At 46.9% G+C, this 12,451-nt stretch overlaps 1 long non-coding RNA gene across 1 annotated transcript in view; it reads left to right on the forward strand.

Annotated features, from left to right (window-relative positions):
• Positions 1 to 12,451, forward strand: part of LOC137417347 (uncharacterized) — a 63,771-nt gene that overhangs the window by 45,065 nt on the left and 6,255 nt on the right. The window contains exon 2 of the long non-coding RNA XR_013623719.1: positions 12,159 to 12,372. This is a non-coding gene — a long non-coding RNA (uncharacterized LOC137417347). The remainder of the gene's footprint in view (positions 1 to 12,158; positions 12,373 to 12,451) is intronic.

Here is a 12,451-nt window from a genome sequence, read left to right on the forward strand (position 1 = left end):
GGCATCGCTCCTCAGAGCTTGATCCGTACCTGCGGACACACACATCTTCCCCACCCACAAGATCCCCAAAACACACTTCCTCCCCTGCTGCCATCCAATTCTCAACACAACACGGCACAATTCCATAGATGGTACAAGAGATTTTTCAAAGCTTTGCCATGGCCTGCCACATGTGAAATCCAATTCACAGTTCAAATCATTACATTTCCAAAACCACATTTCAAAACCCAACAATCATCACTCATCCTCAGGTTCCACTCTCACGACCACATCAAAACACATAACCACTACACAAAAACATACGCCACCCACAAGACACTGTGTGGCCCCCATTCCATCCCTCTCACCGGCCATGTCATCACTCTCACCCGCCGCCCAAGTCCAAATTACATGTCCCTAATTTAACAAGCAAGTCCTGAAGCCTGGGACAGTAACCATCAAGGCTTTACCTCTACCTTGATGCACAGGTAACTTCCGGTTGGTCAAGTCCAAAGTGCAATCCACCCTCAAAATCCCCAAATTTCTCATTGAGCCTACCAAATTCTTCCAAATTTCTCTTTTGTCCCCACTACACTGGCAGGTATGTGGATCCGCATCGAACGGTGATCATCGCTACACAACTACCAGTGGCCACGACAGCTCTGCACCTCTACCGGGCAAGGGTCATCGGGACAAGGTGAGCAGTCAAAACGCCAACATGGCCCATGAGTGCCCAGAAGGGTGCGACCCACCATCCATCCTTCGGCCCCCCCGCGAGGAACACAGCTGCACCAGCCTCAGCTGGCCAATGTGATGAGCACCTGCTGCCACAACACACACTACCGCACACACAACCACGGCCTTGGGGGAGACGGTCGCAATGCATGGCATTCCCCTTACGTCACCTACGCCGCCCCTCGTCCCCCCAGTCCACAGAACCGCAGCCCCCCAGTGCTCACCCACACTTGACCACACCAAGGTCCAGTCAACAGCCATGCTCCACCAGGAGACCCACCCAGAAGACATGGTTCACACACCTCGGACACCCATAGCACCACGTTGACCCTCAGGCTACACAACTACATCCCCATGACTCCACGTCCCAAATATCAGCACAGTCGCCCCCACAACCAGTTGAAAGCTGGGTCCTGCTCCCCTATCAATTTTTATCACAGCCTCCAACACTTTGGTCTAACACACCTGGATCAATAATGGCGTCACTGTACAGTGTCCACCATTTCTCTTCACAAAATTCACCCTTAAATTTGCATCTAACCCACAGATTACCCATGCCAAACATTTCTCACATTTAACTAACTCACCAAAGAAAGATGCTTTGCCATACACATGGCAGCCGAGCATGGCCCATATGCTCGGCTCGTTACACATTCCAAAATCAACACTCCCATGGCTCTCTTCCCAAACCGAGAGTCCATAAATCATAACGGAACATCTGTGGAAGGTCACTCTCGCACCATCACGTTCCACAGATGCCCCAATGGTTGTCCGGAAGGCTGTCTCATTCCTATCCATTCGGTTCGACCCGCGTCCATAGCCCAACACGGCATGGCAGGTCATCACATGCCGGTTGTCCCAAAGTCTCAGGGAGAGGGTGTCAGGCCGCATGCCCGGGTGGTCACTACATCAGGCCCAAGCTGGCCAACCGCGGTGCCACCACCAAAGCGCGACCCACAACACCTCCCCCTAGTGGTCCTCAATAAATGCCATCCCAGGCTTGAGAAACCACCTCGGACCCCCGTGGAGGTGTTAACCCCCGTCAGGGTCCGGTGACCCTGTCGGCCTGAGCCACACGCCCGGCCAGCGCCCCGATGGACAAGGGACGCCACACTCCACCAGACCCCCCATGGGGCCCAGGTCATACCATGACACCCATGGCTGGACCCCACGTCCTAATCTCGCCAGCACAGCCCCCCAGCTGGCTGGCATCACCAAATTTTGAAAGGGGCAACTTTTGCCTGAGGCCATCCCCCATGACCTCTCCATGTCCAAATCCCGCAGCCCAGGGACCAACTCTCCCCATGGCTGCGCCAAATCAAACTCCCATTTTAATTTTATTTTAAATTTCCTTTCTACAATTTGCATTCCCCATCCCAAACTGCAGCTGCAGGTAACAACCTCTACCACCGGTTGTTCTGCCCCTCCCTGCAGCTGGTCCAAATTCCCTATGGGGACCAAATCTTCGGAGGCTCTATCCCCCGATCCTCCAAGGTCCAAATCCAGCCCGGAGTCAAAACACTCCCCCAACTGGTTGTTCACTTTCGGAGCCTCTGTTACCAAACCATAGTGTACGGTGAGGGTCCCCTTGGTCATTCCAACCACCTCCTCGGCCCAACTCACATCCTCCCCCAAACCCTTTGGGCCCGGTCAACCTCTACCTCCATGGGACTGTCCCAGGTCCCCAGCCGCTGAATCACATCAAGCTCATCCTCATCATAAATACCACAAATCATTTCTGGCCCCACCAGGTTTTGATCAATAAATACATGGTCCGGCTCAATCGCACGGACCCCCAATAACTCTACCCCCTCTTGCTCCGCACCACCGCCCTGGTGCTGCACCATTTCAAATTCATCCCCCGGTTGAGGTGTTGTGGCATCCACCCAGTCCCGATAAACCTCCAGGCCAGGTGGGAAACACTCCCTATTACAATTCTCACATTCGGTCTCCTATCTACCTGTGCACACTCCACACTCACCTGTGCGCATTCCCCATTCACCTGTGGGCACTCCACATTTACCTGCAGGCATTCCCCATCTACCTGTACACATTCCCCATCCACCTGTGGACATTCCCCATCCACCTCTGCACCTGCAGTCTCCCCATTTACTTCAATTGCCATTCCCGGTGCAATTCCCAATTTTGCCATTCCTGGCTCCTGAGCCCCGGCGGCACCATTCGTTCGTCCTTCCCTCAATTTCGTCGTACAGGCATCCATTTTGTTAATCAGTCTCTCAATTTGATTGTTCGTTTCTCGAATTTCTGCATCGGTTTGTCCACTGTAATAAGCCCTCAGTTCCTTCATAATACTAAAGATTCGATCCCATGGCTGCTCGGGTATCGGGACCGCTCCAATTGCTCCCGCTTCCCCGGTAGGGGAAGGGGATAAGTTGGTGCTCGGGACGGGGGAGGTTCCCAGACTAACCTCCATTTCCCCTATTTCCGGCTCACTCCCTACACTGACGGAGGCCTCGCTGCGTACCTCCATTTCGTCGACCTCTGACATCCGCTTTCCGGAAGGCCGTTTCCCGCGCGTGTATTATTTTACTTCCAAAAAAACAAAATTTAAATTTGTCGAAGACGCGATATCGCGCTCCGTATGCCCAATTGACTATTCAAATTTCTCCACCTCGACTATAAAAATTTTTTTGCGTTCGAACGTTGGGCGCTATGTACGCCCGACCGTGTCGATGTCTCGCCGCGGCCAAAAAAAATTGTTCGACGGGTTCGAATCCCTAACTCCTGACACCAAATGTCACGCAACTCCGATTAACACCAGAGTTGCGGATGCCGATCACGAAGGCTTTAACTTCCGAGGCGAAAACTCAATGGCGGATTCCAAAACCAAAAGCCCCAAGCGCGCAGGATGGAGGGGAACGACGAGGGCCCTTCAGCCTTAACTGTGAAAATCAACCACCCGGAAAACTGCGTTCAGAAATATGTACAGAAAATAATATAAGGGTTTATTGGGAAAAGCAAGGACAGGAAAAGCACGCGCCGGTAATAAATATCCTAATTCGGGATCCCGCACACCGACTTCAGAAACAAAACGAGGGATTATGAATTAGGAAAGAAACACGTCTTTTGTGCAAAATGTATGCGGAGCTCGGGCTTATCTGTCTCATCATCTTCCTTGGCTGCTGTCCAACACCGCTCCGCCCGGCCCGACAGCACACCACGAGGTCCTTCGCTCCAAGTCCCACAAGGCCTCGCTCCAAGCGCCACGCGTCCCACGCAGGCTAGCGGCTCCACACGAGGTCGACTCGGACCAAAGTCCTGCCGCGTCTCAAACCCAACTGCTCAAAACGGACTCGGGCTCTGCACTGCACTGCCAGTAATCCAACTGCTCGGGATCAACTGCCAACTCTGCCCATGCGCACCTCAAACAAACTGCCTGGCGTTCTTCGATCTGACCTTCTCAACTACGCAATGGCATTCGGCAACTAACGCGTACGAACTGCACTCGTATCAACTCTCGCTCACGTTCTCTCCGAAACTTGCGCTCGGCCCTCGTTATAGCCTCGGCCGGTGACGTCAGCCCTGGCGCGCCACCAACCAATCAGTCTCCTCCACCGACTCGCTCAGGCCACGCCCACCGCGCCACTCTCACTCCCGTCCCCTACTCCGTGGTCATAGCACGTGCTATGCGAGGTGGATAGGCCTCTCGGAGGTGTAAATGGCAGCGGCCATTATCGGCGGTGTCCTGGCCTGCTTTCTTCCGAGGTCATGTCGGGGGGAAGGGCGTTATTAATGTTGTACTAAGGGATCCTAACTAAGTGTCTATGTGGTCTGCAGTGCCAAAAGGGACAAAGGTTTGGCTAACCAGATGAGACATACAAGGGCTCTACTCATTATTCCCTACACTACCTATCACCCGAATCTCCTGGTAGATTCACAAGTATACATCTTAACCCGACAAAACGCCTATACAGGAACTTATTACAGGGTAGTTTTCCTTACCGTGACATCTCGAAGCAGGTTACCTATTCAGCTCTAACTGCTCTACATATTGCTCTGCCACAAACATAACAATATATATATAAATATACATATGGTATATCAGTATGTAAGTAGTAAGTAGTAGATAATGAATAATCTGTTATGTATCCGATAAAAGAGTTCCAACATTTTTTTTTAATACTCATGAGATGCACCTGAATCTCCATTATAAACGATGGATAAAAGTGCAAGAATATGCCTACCTATTAATGATCCAGTTGCATTGTTAAATACAATGTTTACTAATTTTTCTGCAATCTAACCAAACTTATTGATCTGCATTGATCCGAATTTCATGGGCTTGAGTACCTTTCTGGAAAATGAAGAATTAAAGCTTTAACGTTCGACATAGGTTTGGATAAAGAAGCTTGTATATCTTTCGGAAGAATTTTGCCTACACTGGAGCAATGGAGCATATGAAGGAATAATGAAGACCGTGCCGCGAATGAAATAGGCAGGTGGATTGATTTCCATTGGCAGCTTGCATGTGCTTTGCCATTCAGGTAGATTGAGACTAGGGGCAAACTTGAAACAAAGGAGTGAATTATGCTTCAGCAGGCATACTTCACTGTTATTACCCTGCGCTCTTGAAGCGACAAGCAAGGTTAAGCATTCGTGTGCGTACGTGTGCCGTGTGCCGTGTGCCGTACGTGTCTGCATTTTTAAAATTCATTTTCTCGGCAACCGTTGGTCCGATTGACATGAAATTTTCACCATAGGAGGGCTTCTCCTCCTGTAGAATATTTAATGATTATTGTGACGTCATAGGTCACGTGGTACAGGTCCATCTTGGAAAAACCTCGCACCTCTATATCTCTGAAACCACTCCATGGGAAAAATTGAGATCTGGCTCATTGTCAACTACTCCCCATGGGGAATAATATTTGTTAATGATGATGTCATCGGTTCCTTCGTTATGACGTCATAATTCTACAAATACAACACATCCATCCGATCATTATTTTAAAAAATTCAGCAACTGTTGGTCTGATGGACAGGAATTTTTCACCATAGGTGCGCCTCCTCCTTTAAAATATTTTAATGATAATCATGATGTCATCGGTCATGTGGTACAGGCGCCATCTTGGAAAACCCGAAAAATGTTGCACCTCTATATCTCCAAGACCACTGCATGGAAAAAATTGAAACATGACTCATTGTAATGAACTCCATATGGGGAATAGGTATTGTTAACGATGACGTCATTAGTGCCATAATTATGACGTCATAATTTGACAGGGACAACGCTTCGTCTATTCTGTTTGAAATGTTTTGAGCGTGATCTATGCAACAATTATATTAGAGAATATAAATTTATGATGTCATCGCTCACGTGGTCTGGCAACCATATTGCATCAAAGAAAAAAAAATGTTCAAAAACAGAAGAGTTGGCTCGCAACAAGTTGACTGCGCAGGGTAAGTATTCTATGAATACCATCTAGTATTCCAGTTATATAAAGCACCTGAGCTCGATGCAGATAGGTATACCATCGACATCACCATGACCTGCTAAAAAACTGAACATCACAAGTGAATTCCATTGCTCTGCCATGTCAGGTTCGAGCAGCTCCTTATTGGTTCACGACTTATTAAGTGACCACTATATTCGTCATGTGTGTGCGTCTGTCTGTGTGTGTGTCTGTATGTGTGTCTGTCTGTTCGCAGCATAACTACCCGATGATATCATCCGAGCTTGATGAAACTTGGGTGGGAGGTTGATATCATGATCTAGTTGTGTCCTGCCTGGAGTGGGCGTATTGCGCCCATTGTGGGCGGAGCCACGCCCGAAAAAGATGTCTTTTTAGGGGGTAATCGAGTCCAAGCTACATCTTCTCCGAAGGGTTTGGTGGAATCTGACAGGGGTTTCGATATTTGGGTAGGCCAATGTCATGCCCCGGCAATGCCGCGCTGTAGGATATTTAAGTATTTGGCATGGGGGCGGTGTACTTTGAATGTATGTGTACTTGTTTCGGTTATAGTCCGTCCTTTGTCATTGAATACCGCTCGCTCGTGAACCATCGTCGTCTCCTGACTTGTTTAGTATTATCCTTATTCTTTCGTATGCAACACAAGGCGATTCATGGCATATCATTGCTGGGAGTTCGGCTGTGCCGCTGATGCAGTGCCCCATATACATAGGTTAGGGCAGGAAATGATTATTATAGTCCCCGTTGGACTTAGTCCAACACGAGGGCTTATGGACATTGGGTCTCGTCCATCCATCCATGCGTATGTGCATCTCCAACCATATATCTCGGAGATGTATGGACGGATTATGCTCATAATTGGTACAAAGACAGTACATGATGGTATACATATGCACATCATTTTGTTTCTTGATACGATCAAATATGGCCGACTGCCGGCCATTTTTGTTGTAAAAACCCGATATTGAACACGTCCTCAACCATTTCTCAGACATGCTTTTACTGATCTTGTTCAAACTTGGCTAACAGATAAAGAATGATGGCTTACATATGCCTGTCATGTGTTTTCGAGATCAGATCCAAGATGGCCGACTGGCAGCCATTTTGTTACTTAAACTTGTCCCCAACCATTTCTTGAACATGCATGATCCAATTTTGTTCCAACTTGGCACGAGCTAAACACATGACAACATATACGTGTGCCTCACTTTATTTTGCGATCTGATCCAAGATGGCCGACTGGCAGCCATTTTGTTACTTAAGCTTGTCCCCAAACATTTCTTGAACATGCATGATCCAATTTTGTTCCAACTTGGCACGAGCGAAACACATGACAACATATACGTGTGCCTCACTTTATTTTGCGATCTGATCAAAGATGGCCAACTGGTAGACTGCCGGCCACTTTTGCTGTAAAAAAACCTGATATTGACCGCGTCCTCAACCATTTCTCGGAAGTGCGTTTACCAATCTTGTTCAAACTTGGCACACAGAAAAGGAATGATGGTTTACATATGCACGTCATTTTGTTTTGAGATCACATCCAAGATGGCCGACTGGCGGCCATTATGTTACTTAAAGGTGTCCCCAACCATTTCTCAGCATGCATGGACCAATTTTGTTCAAGCTTTGCACAAAAACAAAACATGAGAGTATACGTATGCAGAAGATTTTGTTTTGTAATCCGACCCAAGATGGCCGACTGACGGCCTTAAATCCGTACAGCAAAATTACTAAAACCACAAGGGCTATGATATTTTATGACTTTTTCTTCTTGTTTGCTCAGGACCTCTTCGTGAAGGACACTGTGTAATCTCTAACGTCCACCAATGAATGGCAGCAGATGGGACACCCAGTTTAGTGTCCATAGGAGGGAAGGCGCAATGCAAATAATGGAATTATGGAATGGAAGTTCCTGGATGCACAATATTAGGATAATGGGTTAATACAAGTGGGCCGAGATTCTAACCCCGTCTAGGCAGCTTTGAGACGAGTGCGAGCAGCTTTAAATAGCCTGCAAAAATGCTGCAGTTCCCTTACAGACATGGCAATGCCAATTGTGTATCCCAGACAATTTCATGACCTGAGGTCGTTCACTTCTTTTGTTAGAAGCCTTCGGTCTTATCCACCACCAGGGTCTTAAATCCTGAATCAGTCCGTGTAAAGCGAAACCTTAATATCGAGCCCAATTCCATTGTAATGGTTATAGCCCACACCGAGCATGATGTGGAAACCAAGTTGAATGGGATTTCCGGTTGCTAATGTGTTTTTGCTAATCTGATCTTCACATATACTGTGAGATCTACGACACCAAGAGCATCCGACTGGCAAATGAGAAAATGATGCGCAGCTTTACGCAATTAATTTTGTTATAAATCGCACAGTTTGTACTAGCACCATTGTATACATGTCTGCTTCTTATCAGATTAATTACGGCTACATCTCTGTTTAAAACGAAGTGCAGTGCCGAACATCTATGACAGTTGACCGGAATTGCCATTTGGTGCTGTGTACGTGGGGCAGGTTCCGCAGTTATAGTGGGATGATGAATGGGATCAAGAAGGGCAGAGAATGACAGATAAGAATGAGGGTTCGTGTCACCTTCTCGTGCTTATCTCGTCTGAGCCGAGCAGTTCCAAAGGGACTTTTTGTCTCACAGCATGTAACCTCCAGCTGGGATAAACGGGAGGGTGTCAAAGGTCACTTGGGGTTTCTGGGAGGGGAAATAATGGGTGCAGATTTTGATTATGCACCGGCACGTGTAGCTGCGTACAGGTGCACGGGTACGTGTTAAATCAGCAGAATGCTTTCTAAAATTTTTAGGAGCTCTTAAAACATAACTAAGGAAGCTCGGTAATGGACTTTCAAATCAGCACCCATTGTTGTTCTAGGGGTGGCTTGGCTGCACCTGCGTTCTGCGGACAAAATGGCAAAAGGATGAGATGCAGGAAGACAAAAAAGACAAGCAGTAATGAGTGAGGATGTATAACAGATTCACTACTCATTACTGTGATTGTGCAAACAGTGCACACACTGGGAGAGAGTTCATATTGTTTCCTGAGTGAATAAGTTATCATTGGCTTATAGAGGCAGGCTGGAACACAAATTTCAATTGTAACTTCTTAAATTTGATCATTTGCAAAGAACTAGATAATTTCTTCCCAAATGCAATGGAAACAGAGCCAGAGTAATAAGCAGAGACTGAAAAGATCTCCGGGTGAGGTTTGCGCGTTAATTCGCAGGGATCTTGCATTCACAGCTCGCTACTCGAGCAGGAACATGGGGCCTCCACCACAATGAAAAGGGTAAATGTTACATTGAATCCAAGCAAGGCATTTGGTGATGCTCAAATTGAGAGATTTCTAGATGCCATGATAGCCCCATGTAGGTGGAGTGGTATTATACCGCCCATATTATTACATCATTATACATACTAGCGTGGATTGGTGCACTACGTGCGCCTCACCACACGTCGCTGCAGAGGCATAGGCATGTCAACGTGTGCCCCATCAACAACGCGTGTGCTGTCTCTTGGATGGATGTTAAGCCTGGGTGTCCTGTTTACTAGCATTAGTTAGTGGGAAGGTCCCACGCTGTACTTTTTTGAATAGCGAGTTATCACTGGCAACAACTGAGCAGCTTACTATAATTCACCAAATGTCCATCCGTCCGTTCCCAGGTACCGCAAAAACGGCTGAACCGATGGCAACGATATTTTTGGTGGGTAATCCTGGTATTACCTGGAGTAAAATAGGCTATATTGTTTTTCCAATTTTCCACGTTTTCCAATTTTCCAGTTTTTCCAAACATGTTGGAATAATATTTACCGATATGAACAGTGATGTGGTTTTTGTTGAAATTCTACAAATACTGTTTAGATTTTGATGAGAAATATGAACCTGCCGCGAATGCAGAAGTGGACAGATCACGGCAATTAGCAGGTTTGATAAAATCCCAATACAACCGTCATTTAAAACAGTATTTTGTTAAAGTATCAATTGTTGATTGGAATTGAGTGAATACAATTACGATTTTGAATTCGTAATTGTGTTCACCCAACCCTATGGAACTTCACATCAGGATTCAAATATTTGTTTATGTCACGAATGTTGTTAAAAGTTTGTTTTTTATATTAATGCTATTTAATTTGTGATTGGAGTTATGCTGTTTGGAATGAAAAAAAGAGATATCGAGTTCAAGTGAATGACGAAATACCGTGACAGTTTATACTTTTTAAACGTGAAATTCGCGGATCGCCACATGCAGATTCGCCACGGACCCACGATCGATGTTTCTATATGTGAATGTACCGGTTTGTTTGCGAACGGGTACGTTTTTCATGGAAGTCCTGCACGAACTTGCTGTCCATGTCTGACATGCGACTGAAGGTGCTACAGGAATGTGGATTTTATTGGTTTCATGCTTTTGCATTCGCCATTTATGCATTGTCTGTTTGCTTCTGGCCTCCCACCCGTGCATAGCATGGGTACCTCACTAGTTATTACAAATTCGTGCCCGGACTGCTGGTAGCAGGTGACCTGGTCTTGTTGGAGATTCTGTGACACGAAGTTACGCTGCTTGCAATCTCAGAGTGTGATTGCTGTCTGACCAGCAGCTATGGCTCAAAAACAAATTCACTGAGTGCTTCACGTTTCATATGAAGGGCCTTCTTTGGACGTGAAGGGCAAGCAAAACAAAACAAAGTGGGAAATTACAAAAGGAGACTATAGATATCGACATTGTATTTTTGTTTTTTCATGGAAATTCAACGAAGAAAGAGACAACTCTTTGTGGCTCTCTCTGCAGACCTGGACAAAATCACAGACTGGGCAAACAAGTGGAACATGTCTTTCAATCCTGACAAATCTCACACTCTTACGACGTCTCTCCGAAAAGACCGACTGGACAACCCTCCCATCTACTTTCTGAATAATCCTCTCCAATAGGTTCTGTCACTCAAGCTTTTGGGTCTCACTATCTGCCATGATCTTTCCTGGGAAAACCACATTTCCAAGCTGGCCTCCAAAGCCAGTCGCCAACTGGGCATCCTCCATCATGCGAAGTCCTTCCTTGGCACACCTGAGCTCCTCACCACATACAAGGCTTTCATCCGCAGCTCAATGGAGTACTGCTCTCCCCTCTGGGCTGGTGCTCCTGCCTCACACCTAGCTCGTCTTCACGCTGTTGAAATCAAAGCGTTCAGAATCATTGGAATCTCCCGCGATGACGCTATCTCCGAGGGCCTTTCACTTAATCACCGCAGGCAGGTTGGTGGTCTTTCCGTCTTCTACCGACTCCTCTCCGGCCTTGCTCCCCCAGCTCTCTCTGGGCTCTGTCCCCCAAATATTCCTGCAGGTCGCACAAGATCTGCCTGCAACCCTCTTATGGTTAAACTGCCAAAATCAAGACTCTCTGCTCACCTTCACTCCTTCATTCCTCTTTTCTCCTGCCTCTGGAACAAACTCCCTCACTCTCTTCAAACTCACTCCTCCCTCCAGGTCTTTAAAACGGCTGTTCACCACCATCTCTTATCTTCCCCAATCCAAAACCTTGATCTTTTCTACCCCCGCTAATTTCACCCCAAATCCACTTTTTTGAGGTGACTTTTGACTTCTTTCCTGGAAGTCCTTGGTGTCCTTGCGTTTTTATACCTATCCTGCCTCCCCCCAGGCCCTCTCCCTCCAAAAACATCTCCCGATGTCCCTGCTCTCAAATGTTGTGTTTGTGTGCTTCCTCCCCTTCTCTCCCCATCTTGTCGACCGCTCCCCTTTTTATATACTTTGTTTGCTTGTTTGTTTGATTTGTTTGTTTGATAAATGTTAGCTTTTTCACGAGCCTCGACTCTGTATACAAAAAAAAACAAAAAACTCGAAGACGTTTTACAACCGAATTTGATCCAATACGTACGATCCCTGTAAGTGCATTTTATGTTTTTATATACTTTCTTAAAAGGTGCAATGTTTCGAGCGAAGTATACCTGGTACGAAGCACCGTTTGTGTGCCGTGCGAATGCAGATCGTGATGGAGACAGGAGAAGTGAAAGGAACGTGCCGAGACTGAAAAGTTTTGTCGATCCAAATGCGTCGACAATTTAGCAGTTGCAGTCGCATCCTTCGCTCATCGGGAAGGAAGAGCTGCAACAGCAGCACGACCATGATGTCTGTGCAAGAACCGTGAAGTCCCTGCGAGAGCTCCCTGCATGCCAAACTACCAGGGTGACCGTTTATAGGTGGGTCGAGACTCCAAACCAGGCTAAACAACTCAGAGGACAGAGCACAGACCTCTCAGCTGTCATGCCAGCCCATTAT

The sequence above is a fragment of the Myxine glutinosa genome, chromosome 6 (assembly GCF_964187855.1).
Source record: "Myxine glutinosa chromosome 6, kmMyxGlut1.1, whole genome shotgun sequence".
Taxonomy (NCBI): domain Eukaryota; kingdom Metazoa; phylum Chordata; class Myxini; order Myxiniformes; family Myxinidae; genus Myxine; species Myxine glutinosa.